The following is a 22,503-nucleotide window of genomic DNA, read 5'->3' on the forward strand; positions in this document are numbered from 1 at the left end:
ACAGACGTACTTTAAATGTTTGAGAGTTTTGCTGCCCATTCTTTGCTCTCTACTCAGCAGGTCAACATTGTTGCTAATATCCCAAGTATTAAAGATGTCCCGGTAATCATGAACCGCACTTCATGTCGGAAAACCAGCCACATTTACTGTGTGTGGTGCGTCTCCGTCAGTGGTGTTCAGAACGTCAGTGCGGGGTGTGATGCCTTCTAACGACAATATTGTAACCATGGCGGCTCGCCACACCGAGGTCCAGGCCATCCAGCACAGTTTGTATTGCACTTACTGCTGGGCAGCTGCCATTTGGAAGTTAGTACACGTCCGCGGTGGTGCTGTTTGAGTACAGTCCTTGAGCCTGCAGTGCCTCATGCTTGTTCAACACATTCAAGTAAGAAGAACGAGCTGCCTAATTTAGTTGTATGGTGTTCTCGTCCACCAGGTAGGATATTTTTGTGCACCATATAACAGCAAGGCCCATATGCCACACACACCATTGCAGGATTCCATCTCCATAGGCCGCTGAACACATGCTGTGGCGGCCTAATATGGTACTGACGACTACAAAGTACAATCGCAGTAACGCTCACTTACCGTTGGCTGCATTTTAACGTGTACCAGGAGAGCACCAGATAAACTGGCGAAGAGAATCACTCATCGGGCTAATCCGCTGTCAGGAAGTTCTCCACCTGTCATGAGTCCAGTCACATGGTGCGTATGGGGGAGGTGAACGCACTTTGTGGGCTGCCGAGCATATAGAACGATCTCTGGAGGTCGACGAGAAACAGTTTGGTGGTGTAAGCGTCAGCCAAGGCTGCCACGAGATACTTAGCCAGAATGCGCTGGTTCGCAGATCAAACTCACAGTCAGGAGGAGCAGGGTTCAAATCCCTGTCTGATCATCTAGATTTAAATTCTCGATGACTTCCCTAGATTGACAACGGCGAATGCTGGATTGGTTCACTTGAAGAAGACATTGCTGATATCCTTATCCATTACTTCTCCTTCTCTAGTCACAGAGAGTGCTGCGCTGGTTGGACGTTCAGAGCATTTAGCCCTATGGTACACACTCCACTGCGGCGGACAGCTGTTAATGTCGCTTCTTTGGCGTTTTCAATCAGTCCTGAGGGTGCAAATGCACGCAGGGCACAGCACAAGCAGGGAGTACCCACTGGAGTAGATTGTGTGCATTTGTAGCCTCAGGACTGATTGAAAACGCCAAAGAAGCGGCATTAACAGTTGTCCACTGCAGTGGACATGCGAACCACAGGACTGAGGTAAGATAACGGTCCTATCCTTGGGTTGTTACATATGCTCGGGGTTGGCTGTACTGCTGTTTTTCCTCCCTCTTGGAATCATCTCGACTGCCTCTACATGCGACGTTCAACTGCCAGCTTACCTCGCACTGACTGCAGCCAGCCTCTAATGTTCCAAGGCTCTAACCGTGTGTAACGCCATCCAAATGTCACCCTGCTTCCCCACAACTTGGATATTACGGCGTCATAACTGCTATGTCGTAAGACCTCTGTCCACGCAATATCTTTTCTAACGAATCCATAACGGATTCACGAGGTGTACAGAGACAGTGAAAGATACTCTTTATGAATAAAAATCCGTCGGCTCTCTGTATTTCCTTTTTTTCATTTTTATTGGTTCAAATGGCTCTGAGCACTATGGGACTCAACTGCTGAGGTCATTAGTCCCCTAGAACTTAGAACTAGTTAAACCTAACTAACCTAAGGACATCACAAACATCCATGCCCGAGGCAGGATTCGAACCTGCGACCGTAGCGGTCTTGCGGTTCCGGACTGCAGCGCCTTTAACCGCACGGCCACTTCGGCCGGCTCATTTTTATTTGAGGCTTTTTGTCATGACCTGATCAAGCTGTCGCACATGAGAGATGTTACATTATTAGATGTAACACATGGATGCTAATGAAAAGCAAACTACGGCGCTATAAGTTATCCGCATATTCGCTTCGAAAAAGTATCGAAAATAAAAACGAAAAAAAAAACGAAATACAGTCAGCCGGCGGACTTTTATCTATAAAATATACACTATACTTCGATTAAAATAATTTTGTTATCGACGTTTCAAGGCCGGCCGTTGTGGTCGAGCGGTTCTAGGCGCTTCAGTCCGGATCCACTCTGCTGCTATGGTCGCAGGTTCGAATCCTGCCTCGGGAATGGATGTGTGTGATGTCCTTAGGTTAGTTAGGTTTAAGTAGTTCTAAGTCTAGGGGACTGATGACCTCAGATGTTAAGTCCCATAGTGCTTAGAACCATTTTTAATTTGACATTTCAAGCGAGTTGAGTGATAGGTTCCAGCCACAAGCTAACAGAGGATCTTTCTCAAGCATCAAGTGCAATTTCTCTTTTTTTTTCATCGTTAACATCAAATCTCGTGGACATGAGTGCATACAGAAGTTCCGAATTAAAACGGATAATCTGCTTCCCTCCTGGACAACCATTTCTATTGAAAGTTACCATTGAGAACTCGTTTCCACGTCTGCTTCCTGTGTTTACTATTAATACTGTCTGGCAGACGAATGGTTTCCCACAGTTAACAATATGTATCTTAATCAAAATATCCACCGGTGTACTGCCGGTCTACAGTGTCCAACGGGCACAATATTTCGGCGATCATACATGTCGCCATCATCAGGTGAACTGACGGACTGAGCTCCTGTGAACGTGCCGGCACGGAGATCCGTACACTATGGCTGCTCAGGGAGAACTGGGTTCGGTCGCGGCGGCGGCCGATTTAAATACCCTCCGCCCGCGGCGCGCTTACTCCGCCGTCCGCGCCCCGCGCCACGGTCGCGCGGTGGAACAGATTGCGACGGCGTCTGAGATGACGTCGGTGTGATGGCTCTGTCCGCCGTGGTCGTCACAACTATACATTTGCTCGATTAACCCAACCGCTGGTTACCAAGCCTTGCTAAGATTATAGCCACAGTCACGATTTATGAGGTCGTCATTGGTGCGAATTTCGATGGCCTCTCTAACAACGCTGTCCTAGTATCTCGACGTCTGTACCAGAATCCTCGTGTGTTCATACTCCATAGCGTGATTTTCCGACAAACAATGTTCAGCGACCGCCGACTTGCTCGGATACGTCAGTCGAGTGTGCCTCTGGTGTTCACGGCATCGATCCTCGACGGTACGCATCGTCTGACCAATATACGACTTGCCACATTGACACGGAATCTGGTACACGCCGGCCTTCCTCAAACCGAGGTCATCTTTGGCGCTCCCCACCAGTACACGAGTTTTATTCGGAGGACAAAACACAGTTCCGACCCGGTGTTTCTTCAAAATGCGGGCGATTTTCCCCGAGAGTGCGCCTGTATATGGGATAAACGCAGTTCCTACCTCCTCCCTCGTGATTTCATCCATCTCCACAGGTTGTGCTGTAGTGGTTGGGCGGAGAGCACGTTGAATCTGCCACTCTGAGTACCCATTATTTCGAAATACAGTTCTCAGATGTTCTCCGCCCAACCACTACAGCACAACCTGTGGAGATGGATGAAATCACGAGGGAGGAGGTAGGAACTGCGTTTATCCCATATACAGGCGCACTCTCGGGGAAAATCGCCCGCATTTTGAAGAAACACCGGGTCGGAACTGTGTTTTGTCCTCCGAATAAAACTCGTGTACTGGTGGGGAGCGCCAAAGATGACCTCGGTTTGAGGAAGGCCGGCGTGTACCAGATTCCGTGTCAATGTGGCAAGTCGTATATTGGTCAGACGATGCGTACCGTCGAGGATCGATGCCGTGAACACCAGAGGCACACTCGACTGATGTATCCGAGCAAGTCGGCGGTCGCTGAACATTGTTTGTCGGAAAATCACGTTATGGAGTATGAACACACGAGGATTCTGGTACAGACGTCGAGATACTGGGACAACGTTGTTAGAGAGGCCATCGAAATTGGCACCAATGACGACCTCATAAACCGTGACTGTGGCTATAATCTTAGCAAGGCTTGGGAACCAGCGATTGGGTTAATCAATTGTAAATCGAGCAAATGTATAGTTGTGACGACCACGGCGGACAGAGCCATAACACCGACGTCATCTCAGACGCCGTCGCAATCTGTTCCATCGCGCGACCGTGGCGCGGGGCGCGGACGGCGGAGTGAGCGCGCCGCGGGCGGAGGGTATTTAAATCGGCCGCCGCCGCGAAGCACCAAGTCACTGACGACAAGGCGCAGCAGAGGGCCTAACAGCAGCGCATGCGTTGCCGCGCCTAACTTTTATGTTACAGGGAGGAAGCCACTGCGGCCGGCCCAGGAGACTATAAGCCAGCCCAGCCGCAGCACCGGACTGACCCAGCTAACGACCACGCAGCACATAGGTAACGTTGCACGATACCTCACGCTAACCCTCCCTCACCTTGCATGCTCTGTCGCAGCTAGCAAACCGCTACTGCCCTTACTACCCGTCCTACTGTCGCAGAGGTTTTTTTCCCTTGGCGCTGGCCTTGGCACTTTTTTTCCTCTGCCCTTACAACCGCTACCCTTCAATCGTTTTCGACCACTTCTATCTCCTGATGGACCATGTTAATGAGTAATCGTACCCAGACGCATGGATAACATCACAGCCCGCATCCTGTGACGCCTGATTCAAAAACTAATATGTTTACGGAGGTGACAGTAGAAGTTTTGGTTTGGTCACCACGTTGGTGTAGGCGTGGAGGGGCCCCATCCTTTTTCAAAACCGAACCCTGTTCCCCCCGAGCAGCCATAGTGTACGGATCTCCGTGCCGGCACGTTCACAGGAGCTCAGTCCGTCGGTTCACCTGATGATGGCGACATGTATGATCGCCGAAATATTGTGCCCGTTGGACACTGTAGACCGGCAGTACACCCGTGGATATTTTGATTATCAAATACGCCGGGAGAAACTCAAGAATCACAATATGTAACTTGTTTGAATCTGTCCTGTAATCACGCACAGACCTGACCCCTCTGACGTCGTAGCGTTTTTATACAGGCTTTGTAGTGCTATTGGTCGTAAATCAGGTAAGAAAGCATCGAACCCTAGCCTTTGTGGCTGTCGTAGTGCCTAATGGCAGTAAAACCTGCCCATAGCTTACGGTATGTATTGGCAGCCTAGCGGCGATGGCCAGTCGAAGCCGAAGTTGTTGGCGTCGTCAAACCTGTACCTCAGCCAGTAATGGATGAGGTCTTAAAGGCTCTACGTCATTCGGCTCTAGCAGTGACTTAACTAGGAACGGCGAAATGCCTGAGCCACTGGAGCAGCTATTGTGGAATCTCTTTTTACGAGGCATGGTCGTCTGGAATGGCAAGATTTTGGTTCGGTTCTTAATTTAATTGACAACCTTAATTTGCTATTACAACTGCAATAAAAGTTCGTGACTTACACGGAACAGTTACTAGGAATACTATTATATGCAAAGAGAATGGAAAACACCAATCAAATTGAGCTTATGATAATTCCGTATTTTACATATTTGAATAGCTTACAGTTCACATATACCAATGACGACAGGAAATATTTTGTAATGCTAGTAGACCATGTACTAAACGAGTCACATAAAGTATTTGAAACACAATCCGACTTTTTTAAAATAAATTAATTTGAATTTTTCCTTCCTGCCATGGATAGCTTTTGTAAAGTTACTGGGTAAGCTTTATTTGAATAGCATGTTTTATTAAACAACAAAAGGCTATGTCTTCATGGTCCAAGACAGCAAATATAAATATTTCCATGAAATATGCCTAATTCAAAAGCAATTGTAGACCTGTCCAGAATAAACCTAGGTCCAACATTGATCTTGCCTAGTAAATGTGAAGCTATCTATTTTCTATCAATGAACAAAATGTTCATTAGGTTACCAATAATATGTGTGTTTATTAAAAACAATGTCAAAGAAGCCAGGGTTTCTATTTAGATAATTCCTACAAACCTAGGAAATTTCTGTATGTGGCACTAAAATAACTTAATACTTTTAGAAGTATTGTTGTTGGAGGTAATGATCCACTACGTTAATCTGAATTGGAAAGCGTTATGAATGACTAAAGGTCATAAAAAAATTCGGTGGTAGTAACGGTTAACAAAGCAGAAATTCTGAATTTCTACACGAAAGATCAACGAGGAGTGGGCCGCAAATTGATTTCAGCACTTATACACAACCTACGACATGGAAGCACAACATAGGAATTCTGGAAGTGATCTGCTTTTGCATTACTAAACGCAACGTGTTTTATCTTAACATCTCCAGCAAAATTTTTATTCCAGCATAACAGAAAGAGAGATACCGATTGCTTGGAATTCAGAAGAAACATGGATATTCCAGGAAATATCAGGAGAACAAAACAAACAAACCTGACACATCCGAACGTTTGTTGACCTGACAAAACTTCCGACGGTAGAAAGTGTTACAAGATTTTAAAAACATCAAGCACTATAATTCTGACACACGGATGGGTAGTATTTCAACTGTCTACCAGCTACGAACAGCTAAAGTCCGATATACGAGCAGGTGAGAAAAAGGAACTAATACTGCTATACTGTCGAATATTTGGATGAAAGTGAGTAACAACACCGTATTTATTCCGAATAAAGGATTTGTCTGGGATATTAGAGAAGCAAAATGTGAAAAAATTATGACTAGTGCCGAAAAAAATAAGCAACGATACCCTTCACATCAAAACCACAAAGTATCTGGTTCCAGAAATAATAGATTTTATTATTTAAGAGCCATACTGGAGAGCAAAAGATGAAGAAGAAGATCTTCATATCTAAGATGAAAAAGAAGTCCGATGTCTTTGTAAATGACGTTTGATGTAATAGGATTTTGTAGAGCTGGTGTGGTTTTATCCACAAACTCGATAGAACCGAAACCCGAGCACGGAGATCGTAGATATTTACATGTCACGGTTTGGTAGGTGGTTGACTGAGCAGGGAGAGAAGTCATTGGGGAAACGTCTGCGAACGGAGACACAGAGTTGGCGGGTTTAGTTAGGCAGTAGGAGTGGCGACTTACCGGCTGCGGTGGCGGCGGGCTTGCACTGGGGCCACGGCGGCAGCGACGGCGGCGGCGGCGGCGGCACCGTTAGGCGACCGCCCTCCCCTCTACACATTCCTCCAGCGCTCCCAGCCTGCGCCCGCCGCATGAGAGCGGACACTCCGTTCTCCGTTCGACGCCTCGCTTCGCATCCGACGCCGCTCGGGCCATCTGATTTCTCTTTTTTCCGCGGAAGCTGTTCCTCTGCTGCACTCACGAGGTCACATTGCGCGCCACCTTGTCCCGAAAAAGTGTGCCCACAGTTGGGCTTCTGTAATTCAGCGCTACCTTCTTGTACCTCCCTGGACTAGTGCACAGCTGAGACAGACGCGGATTGAAAGAAGGGGCAAGGAGGTCGTGACCCCTCCCCGAAAAAAAAAGTGGAAACGTTTACATTTTTACATACACTACTTATCAAATTAACAGAATCTTCCGTCGGTTCTTGGTAGAACAACATTATAATAAATGAAAAGCACCAGTTTGCTTTTGTTCTACAATATTACTTTTATTGTAAACCTCCAGCTGCGTTCATGTTCAGCCAGCCTAGTTGATGTATCTCTGCCTGACTGACCAATGTAAAATCACCTGTTCTGATTGTGACAAATTGCAGAATTCAGACTCTGCATTTCCTGAGCATGTACTGAGTGAGGGTCACAACTACCAGCCAGTGTCCCATGTACTTCAATTAGCAAACAAAGGCCATAAACTCAACCTGCTCGAAGCCCCGGAAATTAACAAACATCTTGCTCACAGTCCAGATCTCATCCTAAATGACCAGACACATCTCAACACTTCTCCTCTCCTAAACTTCATATAATCATCTTTGTTGTTCATTACTTCCCACACTCTCTCTTCCTACATATTCCCATTTTCTTGTATTCATTAAGTGGTTTTGTTTTGTTCAAGTTGTCTTTGTATTCCACATAGACTGTAGTTTCAATAGTTAAGGCTTTCTTTTAACTGGTACTTGTATTACTGTCCATGTTTAACACCCCTTGTAGTTGTCTCATCAAATACTGTTCATATTTTACTTTGCTCATTTATTTAATGAAAACTGTTACACAGCCACTGCTTTGATTATAATGTTAATGTTAAAATGTAGTACCACCACACTCTTAGACTGTAGGTTCCCTCAAACACCTCCATTTTCCTGCCATTTATTTATTTCTGTTTATCTTATTGATATTGCTTAAGTTCCTTATGTATTCTGTATTTACATTGATAACTGTCTCTTATTTTAATTTGTTGTGTATCACTCTCCATGTTTCATACCTCCTGATGAAGCCTTGTCTAGTACTAATTTTATTTTATTATTTTTGTTTGTTAATAGAAACTGTTATGTAGGCATGCTATTCCTATTTTGTGCTAAAGGTTTTCCTGTCTACTCCATTGTTATTCATGTACAGTTCAGTTTTTACTTTTTCATTGCAAAGATGTTACTTACTGTATGTTTCTACATCAGTCTAGATGTGTTACTTCTCTTCCAATGTTGTCTGCTAACATTTAACTTCTTTGGTGATAATACTCAGTAAATGTCTGAAGATGGCCTTGTAAGCCGAAAACCGGTTTACAATAAAAGTAATATTTTAGAGCAAAAGCAAACTGGTGCTTTTCATTTATTACTACCTATCAAAATTATTCGGACACCTGTAATGCGAAATTGACCACTAGATGTCACGAAAGGCCGACCTGCCAGTAGAAATTAAGGCAGGGCGTACTGCATTATCAGTGGAGAAGCACTAACAGGAGAATGGATCAGTCAGCAGAGTTCTCCTACTTTGAATGCGGACTGGACTTCGAATGTAACCTGAGAAACAAATCCCCTCCAAACCTGCCCAAGTGATGTGATGTGATACGATCGTGAGGTGAAAATCGAGGGAACAACCACAGCTGAACCGAGACCAGGCAGATCTCATGTACTGATGGACAGGGACCGTCGAGCATTGCGAAGGGTGGTTGTAAACAGTCGCATGGAATCAATGGAAGAAATCTATCGTGAGTTCCAAAATGCAACCAGCAGTCCAACCAGCACAATGTCTGTCTGTAGGGAGTTAGGAAGATTAGGCACAATGGTTCAGCAGCTCCTCATAAGCCACACGTAAGCAATGCTTGAGGTGGTGCAAAGAGCAACGTTGCAGGGGAGTGGATGACTGGAAACGAGTGGTTTGGAGTGATGAATCGAGCTATACCCTCTGACATTTCTATGGAAGGATTTGGGTCTGGTGAATGCCTGGAGAACCTCAACTGCCATCACTGTTGAGTGAAGTTTGGAGGAGGTGAAGTTGTGGTTACGGGTGTTTTTCGTGGTTAGGGTGTGGTCGCCCTTTTGCGATTAAGAAAATCCAAATGCGAATGATACGAACACATTTTACAGCATTGTGTGCTGTGTACAGTTCGGAGACGATGATTGTTTTGTATTAACATGACAATGAACATTGTCATAAAGCAGCATCATTGAGGCAATGGTTTGTGGACAATAACATTCTTGAAATGGACTGACCTGCCCAGAGTCCCAATCTAAACCCAACGTAACACCTTTGGGCTGAATTCTGCGTCGATTTCGCTCGAGACTCAAGTGTCAAACATCACTACCTTCCCTGGTTTTGGCTCTCGAAGAAGAATGGGCTGCCGTTGCTCCACAGACATTGAGACAGCTGAGTCCCAGGCAGGGTTTAGGCCATCATGAGGGCGAAGGGTGGACACGCCACATTTTAATGTACACCAATAGGTATCCAAATATTTTTGATCGGTTAGTATATACGAATTTTCAAATTTCGTTGCTACCTTCCAGAGAATAAAGTAGCACAAAAACTAGGAGAATCAAAAATTGCAAGGAACTCTAGAAATTACAAGCTATGATTAACAAAGGATAGGAATTCAGGCGTGAAATTCAGAATTTTTTATTAAATATTAGTTATCAAAGCCCACTTTTGACATAGTAAGAACTAGGAGTAGCCTACTGGTCGTTAGCGCTTTAATACAACACTACTATGCAGTAAATCAGATAAATCAGTACACAAATGAATAGTGTTACGCTACCGATGACGTAGGAATACCTGAAGTTTTGCCAAATGTGCAAGAGATTTTGGCTGCACGCCAATCTCGCCAGTCATTGATAGGATGTACTCGGAGCTTGTTCTTTGTAAGAGTCACCTTTACTACGCTCTTGAATGTCATTAACTTTTTGTTATGAATCATGTCAGACTATTTAATTGTATGTCTTTCACGGTTTTCACTAATGAATGCACTGTAATGGCATCCTAAGACTTATTTCAAGTAAATTAGCTATATGCAGGTCCACTTATAATACAGGTCACCTGCTTGCATCATCTAAGTAATCCAATGCACTACAAGAGCTGCTTTGAGGGACAATATCAACGAGACATTCACAGAAAACGTGTAAGTGGAAATCCTATGGGCTAATTCATTAAGGTAATCCAGGGAAGAGTTAGCTTCAATAGTGCCGTCTTGGGTGGGAAGGCATGTCCAGTTATACTGTATATCACCTAGATCACTCTCTACAGGCTTGTGGCTAAACAGAGAAGCTTTTATTCGAGACAATGTGAAGAAGATGCTGCAATACATCATTGCACATTCAGAGAGACCTTGGTCCTCCCCTGTGGTCCTCGTGAAGGAGGAGGATAGCACATGGCGTTTCTGCAGTGACATCTGGCGACAGAACAAAATCATGAAAAAATGTAACTGTCCATTACCGTTCATCGAACATACCCTAGACTGCTTCAAAAGAGCAACGTATTTCTCAGCTATGGACATGAGTAAAGTTGCACGGCATGTATGAGAACAGATAATAATCTTATCCCAAGGTCACTTCTGGTGTCATGTTACATCTGAGGCAACTGGGCTTGATATCTTCAATGTCACCCCTACCCCCTCCACCCTCCTCCACCCAGGTAATCACTGCCTTGCCCAGGCAATTGTATGTGGTCTATTCAAGGTCCCTTTCCCCCTCGCTCTCTATCCTTGTCTCTCCACATCTCTCTCTCTCTCTCTCTCTCTCTCTCTTTCTAAGACAATAAGAAACAAGCCCCACCACTCTTTTGTTACTAGCGCTATTTTGTTGGTATCTCATTCATATACACTGTATATGAAGGATTACCAACAGCAGAATTATCCTACTTAAAATAATTGTATTAATACCACTATAAGTTATGAGGTAAAACACTTTCACATTAAATTGTGGCTGAATTACTATAATTTAATTATGTCATAGCATATTCTACAAAACGGCAGAAAATGTTAGTCCATCCACTCCTCTAGGTGAATTGTGACAGTGTGCTATTCTACTTAAGACTTTGAGTTTCTGGCTCAAACCACCATTTTATTAATTTTGTTTTAAAGAAGCAGTACATTTCACTATTGCAAGACAAATGACAAGTGCTACACTAAGGTACTTCTACGAATGTAGAGCATTGCAGCAGCCATTTACACGATTCAAAGGTACAGTCAGTGTTGAGATTGTGCTACATGATTGCAGGAGATCGTCACATGTGATTTTCCTGTAGTGTTCATATTGAGGAGATAATAATTAACAGCGATAGTAAGTACATCAAAAGTAATTGTAATGTAAATTTTAGTTTTTGCTACTGCTTTTACGAGTAATTTCGAAATGAAGCCACTGGGGCAGTATGGTACTTTTAATACAAATTTATTACATTTTACGCCTATTTTTGGTGTTATTTAGTCCCATAATTTGTCTTAGGTACTATGAGTTCATGGCAGTTTCGAGATGTGGGGCTGTGTCTAGGAAAAATGCGATTTTTTTAAAAAAATATATCACATGAAATGATGGGTGGTTGAAAACTGCATGTCGCAGTGGTTCTAAAATGAAATCACCTCTATAAAACATTTAACTGTGTAGTTGTTGCCAATTTCTTCTTGTATTCGTTGCTTAGCATGACATCAAAAGTTAATTTTAAAATATGTTTTTCACATTGTATGATCATAATTAATGATCCAAAATGGCTGCCTCCAAGTTTTGTATCTTGATTAATACACTTTTCAGCAAAGTATTGGACATTTTCTGTAACCACTACCAACTACCAACGCAATTTATTGCACTTTTACCGATTGTCCAAATACTCACATCTCCATCCTAAGCTGGCCCGTGTGGCCGAGCGGTTCTAGGCACTTGAGTCTGGAACCGAGCGACCGCTATGTTCACAGGTTCGAATCCTGTCTCGGGCATCGATGTGTGTGATGTCCTTAGGTTAGTTAGGTTTAAGTAGTTCTAAGTTCTAGGGGACTAATGACCTCATATGTTAAGTCCCATAGTGCTCAGAGCCATTTGAACCAATCTCCATCCTAAGATATAAGTAAATACGATTTTAAACAAATACGACTGTGCATTATTTAACAAATTATGTGTATATTATGAGTTAAACAATTTCCAAAATGCATTATTTAACAAAAAATACGCTTCTACAGAGACTTTGAAAGTTAAGTAATACCATAACATGATATTGAAGCTAATAAACTCTTGCTACATACCAAATTCACGTCATCTCTGCATTACTAGTGTGCTACATCACTGTAAGACTGCCCATAGCACACTCGTAAATAACTATGGAAAAATCAGAGTATGTACGCTCACAACACATTGCTAAATGTACGTTGTATACAGTTACCACCATTAGTATTAAAAAATGACGTCATACAACGTTAAATGTAATTGTAATGCGTTCTGTCTCGATTCCATATCATATTTCTGGCCCTCACATATCTCGAAACGAGCGACCTTTCTCGAACCTTTCTGCTACAGTAAAATTCCAACACGGGTTTAAGTAGCCCCTATGTATCGTGCAACTACCCCTCAGACTCTGCGCTACCATCCCTACAGCTTTGCGCACTTAATTGTTCCAGTGTAAGTTGGAACTGAGTAGAAGTTGGAGAAAGATACATCTACCACCTTCAGCAACCCGTGTAGAAAGGTTCAAATGGCTCTGATTACTATGGGACTCAACATCTTAGGTCATAAGTCCCCTAGAACTGAGAACTACTTAAACCTAACTAACCTAAGGACATCACACACACCCATGCCCGAGGCAGGATTCGAACCTGCGACCGTAGCAGTCCCGCGGTTCCGGACTGCAGCGCCAGAACCGCTAGACCACCGCGGCCGGCCCCGTGTAGAAACAGGCGAAGCTGAGTTACCGTGACAGACCTGTGTTTGGACCATTCGGCGGAAACGAAGCCTGCAACACAAGGTAGTATAAAAGACAGTACGGGAGCTGGGGGAAGGACATGGATTTTGCTACTGCATTGTGGTGCTTCTCCAAACTACAACCAGGTACTACAGATCCGCGTACCTCAGGGTCCATTCACGTCTATCACCCTTGAATTCTATCATTGTTATTCCATTCCATCCACCAGAGAAAAATTATGAACTATAAAAGCTCAAATAACTTCATATGATAGAGAACAAGACACATCTCTCACCTCCCATATATCGAAACCAAATATCGCATGTGTGCAGGCATCGAGCACATGTGACGATCCTATTAAATATACACGTATTGATCCACTGCAGAGGCCACTTTGAAGTTTCATCATCTATACTCTACGAGAATGATAGTATCCCATAGACTATACTGTAAGTCACAAGAGACGCTCCCTGTGGCCCTGTGTCCTTGCTTGAAACATTGTTTTCTGACACGCTTTTGTACACTTCCAAACATTTTCTTTTTCTGTCACAACTTCGAGACCTGTGTCAGGTTCTAAACTGACTTTAAGACGTTCTGATACGCGGCCTCTCGCAGAAAACTAGACATCGCACGGTGTATGGTTCAAATGGCTCTGAGCACTATGGGACGTAACTTCTGAGGTCATCAGTCCCCTAGAACTTAGAACTACTTAAACCTAACTAACCTAAGGACATCACACACATCCATGCCCGAGGCAGGATTCGAACCTGCGACCACAGCGGTCGCGCGTTTCCAGACCGTAGCACCTAGAACCGCTTGGCCACACCGGCCGGCTAGCACGGTGTAAATCATGTTACGCCGGCTACCATAACACGCCACACACTGCACGATTTTAAATAAAAGACAGTTACAACAGAAGGAAACCGAAAGGGTATGGCTGCATTGTGGAGAGTTTCCAAACTGATGTCCGAAAGTGATTGACAATCTCTACATTTAAACTCATCTGTCACAGTGATGGAATAGATGATGGCTGCACGTTCCCTTACGACTAATTCCTCATATTGCACTCATGTATGCGATCATTGTTTCGGTGCTAGCAACCACCAGGTGATAGCGCGAACAATTTTAGCAACTTTACAGTAATTTCAACACAGGCCAATGATGTGACAGCATGTTTTCCCAATTTCAGTATCGTAGCTAAGCCGCCCCTTCTCTACTTTGCGAGCATCATTGCGCAGTACGTCCATTCAGTGTTAATTCTCAAACACATATATCATCAAAGTATACCAGACAGAGCACTACGTATTTCTAACACCTCGAGCACAGTACTTAATTTACGATATATCTCTCTGCGTATGAGAGTCACAGAGCATTCTTGCTGTCTTAGGGTAAAATTAGAGTGTGAAAGACCCTCGTCACACTGTCACTGACCAACGCACCTTGCAGCACCGTTAGCGAATTAATCTGCAACCGATCAGAAGTAGACCACTACACTCCACGTCTCGTGAATGAATAGAGCTTTCCGAGGCCTCACCCATCCAAGTGCACGAGATTTCTCCAGATGCGCCCATGTCGAGGAGCTTAGCACACCTTATCGATGTATAGTAACAGATTTCAAAGTGTCGTGATGTAGTAGCAGACGGTTAAGAAGAACAAGAAACGAACGATTTTTATGCGCGATGGAGTTCGACGCATTTTTACGTAAATCGACTCTAAAGTATTGTTCTGGAGTCTGGGATCGGTACCTGGGAGGTATTGGTAAGAGAGAACATAAACACATGCACTCCTAAGGCTACAACGTTCTGCACTTTAAACGGGCTATAATATTAGATCGCTTGCGTTTCCAACCTATCAGTCGTATGGAATGTAACGCTGTTAATATTCCAATGTAAGAAATACAGGGTGATTCAAAAAGAATGCCACAACTTTAAAAATGTGTATTTAATGAAAGAAACATAATATAACCTTCTGTTATACATCATTACAAAGAGTATTTAAAAAGGTTTTTTTTTCACTCAAAAACAAGTTCAGAGATGTTCAATATGGCCCCCTCCAGACACACGAGCAATATCAACCCGATACTCCAACTCGTTCCACACTCTCTGTAGCATATCAGGCGTAACAGTTTGGATAGCTGCTGTTATTTCTCGTTTCAAATCATCTATGGTGGCTGGGAGAGGTGGCCGAAACACCATATCATTAACATACCCCCATAAGAAAAAATCGCAAGGGGTAAGATGAGGGCTTCTTGGAGGCCAGTGATGAAGTGCTCTGTCACGGGCTGCCTATCCATCTTAGCATCAACTGACGCTGACGCCTAGTCAACAGCGCCTCAAGCGAACAAATGTACAACTAAATGAAACTTTATAGCTCCCTTAATTCGCCGACAGATAGTGCTTAGCTCTGCCTTTTGTCGTTGCAGAGTTTTAAATTCCTAAAGTTGTGGTATTCTTTTTGAATCACCCTGTATATTTCATGTGCAGGACATACATCCTTCTTCCCGTTTCTCTACGGTAAACTATGTTATCGAACCGTAAAAGGAAAAAAACTAATTGCTTAAAACATCGGCTCTGTGTGATACGAGTACAATACAGCTTTCCAGAGATGTATAGCGCCCACTGTTCACATCCGATCACGGTTTGGAAATTATACTATACCTGCATCAGCCCTATATACAATGATCGTTAGTAAAGGCGAATACCTGATACAAGGAAACAGATAAACGCATAGCAGCAGCGTCCGGCATGTGAAAATTACAAGTCATTCCGTCACTAACTCTGTGAACAGCACACCTGTCAGGCAAATGTGTACATGGGGATTGCACTGCCTCACAAGCATCTATCGCTAACTTAGTTATGACGCTGAACTCTCGATTTTACACCTAAGATGCGACAGGGGGGATGGAGTACATCGCATAAATCAAAGTTCGTTTAGAGTAATGTGCCACGTTTCATCACACATGAGTTGGAAGTCCTCTGATGACCGACAGGTTTACCGTTAACGATCGCAAGTAGACAGTGCTTTAAACCACATACAGGAGACGTGGCTGTATACAAGTAGAACGCAGGCTATGTCACGCGACTGATGCATCCTGACAGAACAGTGGAAAAATAGATTTCCAGCAACTTCTCCTTCTCTAGAATGCATCATCAGTCAACCATTAAATCATACCTCGTTACAGCTCCATCTCAATCGATCACCCCGTCCACTCTCTGTTATCCTTTAACGCAGATGCAAGTAAGTTTAGAGGCGGATGGTTCTCTGTCTTCCTGAAAAGCATCAAATACAGTAGTCAACTCACGAATATCACTGGTACCTCAATGGACATACAGTATAATGCTGCTTCGACGGAGAAAAATTGACTGCCTCCCTGATTCCCTTCGTTTCGATGTCGACGTTTTCTCGGATTCCTCTTGCTGCCGCATACTTGTTCTCATGTACGAGTTGTTCGGCGCGAACCAGAAGATACGCAAGTACTTCCTCAATTTCCCCGCATTTCGATCTATATTCAGTCAATGTATACCTATTCCCTCGTCGTTTTTCGCAATTCTATCGATTTTATGTCAGATCTATCCATGCGATCATGACATAACCTCGCGTTCCGTGTTCTAAAATTGCTTGTAAATGTAAAACAGCTGCCAACACCTAGCCCAAATGCACTGATCGGGAGGTGTAATATGGCACTGTACTCGACTGTATCTAGTCACCTCCACATTTGGAGAGCGTTTGCTCTGTTTTCTGCATGTCTGTGTATATGCATATACACGTAAACAGCACACCTGTCACGCAAATGTGTACACGGGGATTGCACTGTCTTACAAGCACCTATGCTTATACACAGACATACAGAACCTTTAAGAAACGAAATCCACCAAAAAACCATGCATTTTGGGAATATCTTTGTTGGATGGCGATATGTACACTGCAGATTTCGAGTAACGGAAGCATGAATACGAATTCCACCAAATGCAGCATGGTACGTTCCGAAGTACTGAAATCGAGACTGTGATGCACTTTTACCAGCCAGTCATAGCTCACGTCACATGATTTTTTCAGCTAGTGTACCCCATGCAGATAATCAGAGCATAAGATATGTGATGATGTCAGCCAATAATAACATCACTGTAAGTAGCGCAAACACATGAACACAAAAGGTTGATGGTTTAAATTAATATAAATACAGTATAACTACAATTAGTGTGTGTGTGTGTGTGTGTGTGTGTGTGTGTGTGTGTGTGTGTGTGTCTGTGTTAGTGGCACAAATGTGTGTGTTAGTGGCACAAGTGGCTGGTCTTCTGGACCCGAAATTTTTCTAAGTGGCTGTTCGTCAAAGCGTTAGGTTTTGAATGAGACTCGAACACGCGGTGATTTAAAGAAATTTATCACAAATAACATAATTCATAATTAATCTTTCGTGAAAGGATATTTACTTTAAAAGTAACGCTTCTCAGACCACCATTCGCAATATTTTCCCACGACATGTTAGAAACGTAAACAGTTGTGACGTTACGCCCATCGAGAGCAATTTATTACGAAGTGTTGCATAGCCTTCGTCCTAAGCCGGCCGGAGTGGCCGTGCGGTTCTAGGCGCTACAGCCTGGAACCGCGCGACCGCTACGGTCGCAGGTTCGAAATCTGCCTCGGGCATGGGTGTGTGTGATGTCCTTAGGTTAGTTAGGTTTAAGTAGTTCTAAGTTCTAGGGGACTGATGACCTCAGCAGTTAAGTCCCATAGTGCTCAGAGCCATTGAACCTTCGTCCTAAACCTTGTGACAGATTTTGCTGTCTGCGGACGGCTGTGTGTGCCCTTTGTTTTGTTGTCGTAAATGGCGCATTTTCCTTGCAACTGAAGTTTTATTTTGGTGTTATTTTCTCTTTTATGTTTCATTGCCACAGTATTATTCTGCAGTAGCGGGGTAAAGTCAGATTCTACATCTACATTTATACTCCGCAAGCCACCAACGGTGTGTGGCGGAGGGCACTTTAAGTGCCACTGTCTTTGAGCGAGTATGAAAAATTCCCGGAATTATAAAAAATTCTCGGGTTTTTATCTGATTTCCCGGGGCGTATACACCCTGCAACTTTAAGTGTAAATTCAGGAAATCTGTAGAGCAGTTTTTATTTCTTTTTAAAATCGGCGTTCATTCGTCACATTTCAGGAGGGCAGCAAGTTGTATATCCAGATTTCTGTCTACTTTTATTGTTTATTTCTTCACTTAGTCTTGCTAGTGAGGGTGGGATGTGTGCACGGTGTGTGCAGACGGTGGAAGAGCTGGTCACAGATAGCGAACGGCTGAATGCGGTTTTGGCTACGGTCAGTTGTCTTCAGGCTGCTGCCTCGGAATGTAGCAGTGGCAGAGAATCTGGTAAATCACATGTGGCACCTCAAGAGTCGTTTGTTTCGGCCAGAGGCTCTGCTGCCAAGGCATCTCCTAGAGTACCCGATCTGTCCTCACAGCAGAGCGAGTGGTGGAAGATAATACATTTGTGTCACTCGCGGTGCAGAGCCAGTGTGGACACTGGCCATCTTGCCTCGCCTACTCACCCTATGAGTCAACAAGTGGCTGTTCCTTCAGCAGGGCCTGAGCAGGCTCACGTGTGCAGGGGTTTACTAGTTACTGGGAGCTCTAACATTGGGCTCATTATGGATCCACTGAGGGAGATGGTGTAAAGGGCTGGAAGAAAGTACGTCTGCCAGGGGGCCTCATCCAAGATGTGAAGACGGCATTCCCTGTGGCTATCGAGCCTGCAGGGTGCAATCATTTGCAAGTTGTGCCTCATGTCGGCACCAGCGACACCTGTCGCATCTATTCTGAGGCCATCCACAGTTCACATAGGCAGGTGGCAGAAGTGGTGAAGGTTGCTGGCCTCACATGTGAGACGCAAGCAGAGCTCGCAATCTGCAGCATTGTACCACGAGTTGATAGAGGCCCTTTGGTTTGGAGCTGAGTGGACGGCCTTACCCAAATGCTTCGTCGACTCTATGACAGTCTTGGCTGCAGATTTCTGGATCTGCGTTATTGTGTGGGGAAATGTAGGACTCCACTTGATATGCCAAGGGTGCACAACACAAAGGAAGCATCTACTTAGGTAGCAGAGTACTTGTGGAGTGCACAGGGGGCCTTTTTAGGCTAGTGTGGTAGTTTGAGGTACTCTGGTGAACACTCGCCACTCAGTACACAGATAGCGAAATTAGGCAGTGTTAAAAGTAAAGACACTACGACTGTCAAAATTTTGTCAGTAAATTGTCGAAGCATTCGCACACAGTTCCCGAATTTGCTGCCCTGCAGCAAAGGTATCATGCTTAAATTATTCTTGGGATTAACAGCTGGCTAAAACCCAAAATAGAAATCTTTGAGTTATTTAGCGAGTCATGTAACTTATATCGAAAAGGTAGATTAGACGCCATAGGAAATGGGAGTGTCCATTGTAACTTGACGTCGAAATTGGGTGTGACAGTGAAGTTGTCTGGTCAGTTGCAATGGGTCTAAGTAAAAGTCTAGTCAATTTTGGATGTTTTTACTGGCCACCTGATTCAGCTGTGACGGTTTTAGAGTCATTCAAGGAAAGTCTACGGTCAGTAGTGCGTAAGCATCCAGATCAAGCAATACTAGTTATACGCGACTACGGGTTACAGTCAGTCAGTCTTGCGAAGACTTTCCCAAAAATTATCTTGAGCAGTTAGTTCGTCGGCGTACACGCAATGGAAGTATTTTAGACCTTCTAGGTACGAACAGGCCTCACCTTATTGGTGGCATCAGAGTAGAGATGAAAATTAGTGGTGATGATATCATAGTGACTATGGTTAGTATAGATAATAACTCCTCAACTGCTTATCTGCAGTTGTTAGCATCGCACTTAGAGAATGAATTGACATCACTTAGTTCCAGTAAGATGGGCGTAGAGGAATTAAAAGCAAAGCTTAAACATATTTAAATCACGCTCTGAAGGAGGAGGAAGAGATTAGTCCGAAGTGGCCGTGCGGTTAAAGGCGCTGCAGTCTGGAACCGCAAGACCACTACGGTCGCAGGTTCGAATCCTGCCTCGGGCATGGATGTTTGTGATGTCCTTAGGTTAGTTAGGTTTAACTAGTTCTAAGTTCTAGGGGACTAATGACCTCAGCAGTTGAGTCCCATAGTGCTCAGAGCCATTTGAACCATTTTTGAAGAGATTAGTGTTTAACATCCCATCGACAAAAAAAGTCATTCGAGACGGAGCCAAAGTTAGGATTAGGGAAGGAGGGGGAAGGAAATCGGCCATTCTCTTTCAAAGGAACTATATCCGGCATTTGCCTGCAGCGATTCAGGAAAATCACGGAAAACCTATATCTGGATGGCCGGACAGGGTTTTGAACCGTCGTCACCCTGAGTGCGAGTCCAGCGTGCTAACCACTGCGCCACCTCGCTCAGTTTGTGCCCTGCAGAAGTATGTGCCAAGTAAGCGGATTAAGTACAGAAAAGACCCACCGTGGTTTAATAACGAATTTGACAAATGCTTAGGAATGAAGGGTGTTGCATTCTCGGTTCAACAGAGAACGCGCAAATGGTGACAGGCAAAGGTTAGTAGAGATTCGTTCGTCTTTAGAAAGATCTATGCGCGAAGCAGACAACAACTACCACCGTCATATCTTAGCAAAAGATCTGGCAGAGAAACCGAGAAAATTCTGGTCCTATGTAAAATCTCTAAGCAAGTCTAAGGCTCCCATACTGTCACTCGTTGACCAGTATGGTGTGGCAGTACAAGATAACAAGAGGAAAGCCAGAGTTTTAAATTTCGCATTTAATACTTGTAGGAATATCATACAAACATACCGTCGTTTGACCATTGAGCAGACTCCCATATGGAAGACGTAGTAAGAGGCACCCCTGGAATACAGAAACAACTGAAAGAGTTGAAAACAAATAAGACGGCACGTCCCTAAGGAAATCCAGTTCAGTTGGCCTCCTACCTAGCTTGGAAATTACAGATGAATATCCTCAACACGAGTTTGCTGCCGAATTCTTGAGCATATTCTCAGTTCGAGTATAATAAACTCCCTTGAGACAGAAGATTTTAGAAAGCATCGCTCATGCAAATCTCAGCTTGCCCTTTTCTCACATGGTGTACTATGAACTATGGATGAAGGGCAACAGATTTCCTAGATTTCCGAATATCATATGACATGGTGCTCCACTGCAGACATAACAAAGGTACGAGCATATGGAATATGTTTCCAGCTATGTGAACCGCTTGAATACTTCTTAAGTAAGAGAACACAGTACACTGTCCTCGACAGTGGGTGGTCATCAGAGACAAGAGTATCGTCAGCAGTGCGTCAGAGAATTGAGATAGGACCGCTATTATTTTCTATATACACAAATGATTTTGCACACTTAGAGGGCAGCAACCTGTGGTTGTTTGATGATGATGCTGTAGTGTATGGGAACGTGTCGTCATTGAATGATTGTAGGAGGATACAAGATGACTTAGACAAAGTTTCTAATTGATGTGATGAATGGCACCAAGCTCTGAAAGTAGAAAAATGTAAGTTAATGCAGATGAAAACCCACAATGTTCAAATGAAGCATTTTTAGTGTCCCGCTTGACACAGTTACATTGTTTAAATATCTAGGTGTAACACTGAAAAGCGACATGAAATGGAATGAGCGTGTGAGGGTGGTGATAGGGACGACGAATGGTAGACCTCAGTTTATTTGGATAATTTTGGGAAAGTGTATTTCATCTGTAAAGGAGACCTCACATAAGACGCTGGTGAGCCCTATTCTCGAGTACTGTTGAAGTGTTTAGGATCCGTGCCAGGTCACATTAATGGAAAGCATCGAAGCAATTCAGAGGCGGGCTGCTAGATTTGTTATCGGTAGATTCAAAAAACATGCGAGTGTTACAGACATGCTTTGGGAACTGAAATGGGAATCCCTGGAGGGAAGACGACGTTCTTTTCGAGGAACGCAACTGAGAAAATTTAGAGAACGATAGGTTGAAACTGACTGCAGAACCTTTCTACTACCGCTAAAATACATTTTTCATCACAAGCACAAATGTAAGATACAGGAAATTAGGGTTCATAGAGAGATATATAGACAGTCTTTTTTCTCTCGCTCTATTTGCGATTGGAAGAGGAAAGCAAATGAACAGTAGCGGTACAAGGTATTCTCCGCCACGTAACGTATGGTGGCTTGCCGAGTATGATATAACGTAGGTGTAGGATTACTGCCAATTAAGAACATCTCGCCGGAGCAACAACGATCGTGACCACCAGTTCTGTAGTCAACTGCAAGTACTCAGTAGGGAGCGTAGTTTACTACACCTTGCACA

At 43.9% G+C, this 22,503-nt stretch overlaps 1 protein-coding gene across 1 annotated transcript in view; it reads right to left on the reverse strand.

The window, feature by feature from the left end:
• The window catches only part of LOC126248298 (RNA-binding protein 12-like), a 97,184-nt gene extending 90,131 nt beyond the window's left edge, over positions 1–7,053 (reverse strand). Inside the window, exon 1 of the mRNA XM_049949164.1 lies at positions 7,008–7,053. The gene's annotated coding sequence lies outside the window, so the exon portion shown is untranslated. The remainder of the gene's footprint in view (positions 1–7,007) is intronic.
• Positions 7,054–22,503: the final 15,450 nt, after the last annotated feature.

Source organism: Schistocerca nitens, chromosome 3 (assembly GCF_023898315.1).
Source record: "Schistocerca nitens isolate TAMUIC-IGC-003100 chromosome 3, iqSchNite1.1, whole genome shotgun sequence".
NCBI classification, from domain to species: domain Eukaryota; kingdom Metazoa; phylum Arthropoda; class Insecta; order Orthoptera; family Acrididae; genus Schistocerca; species Schistocerca nitens.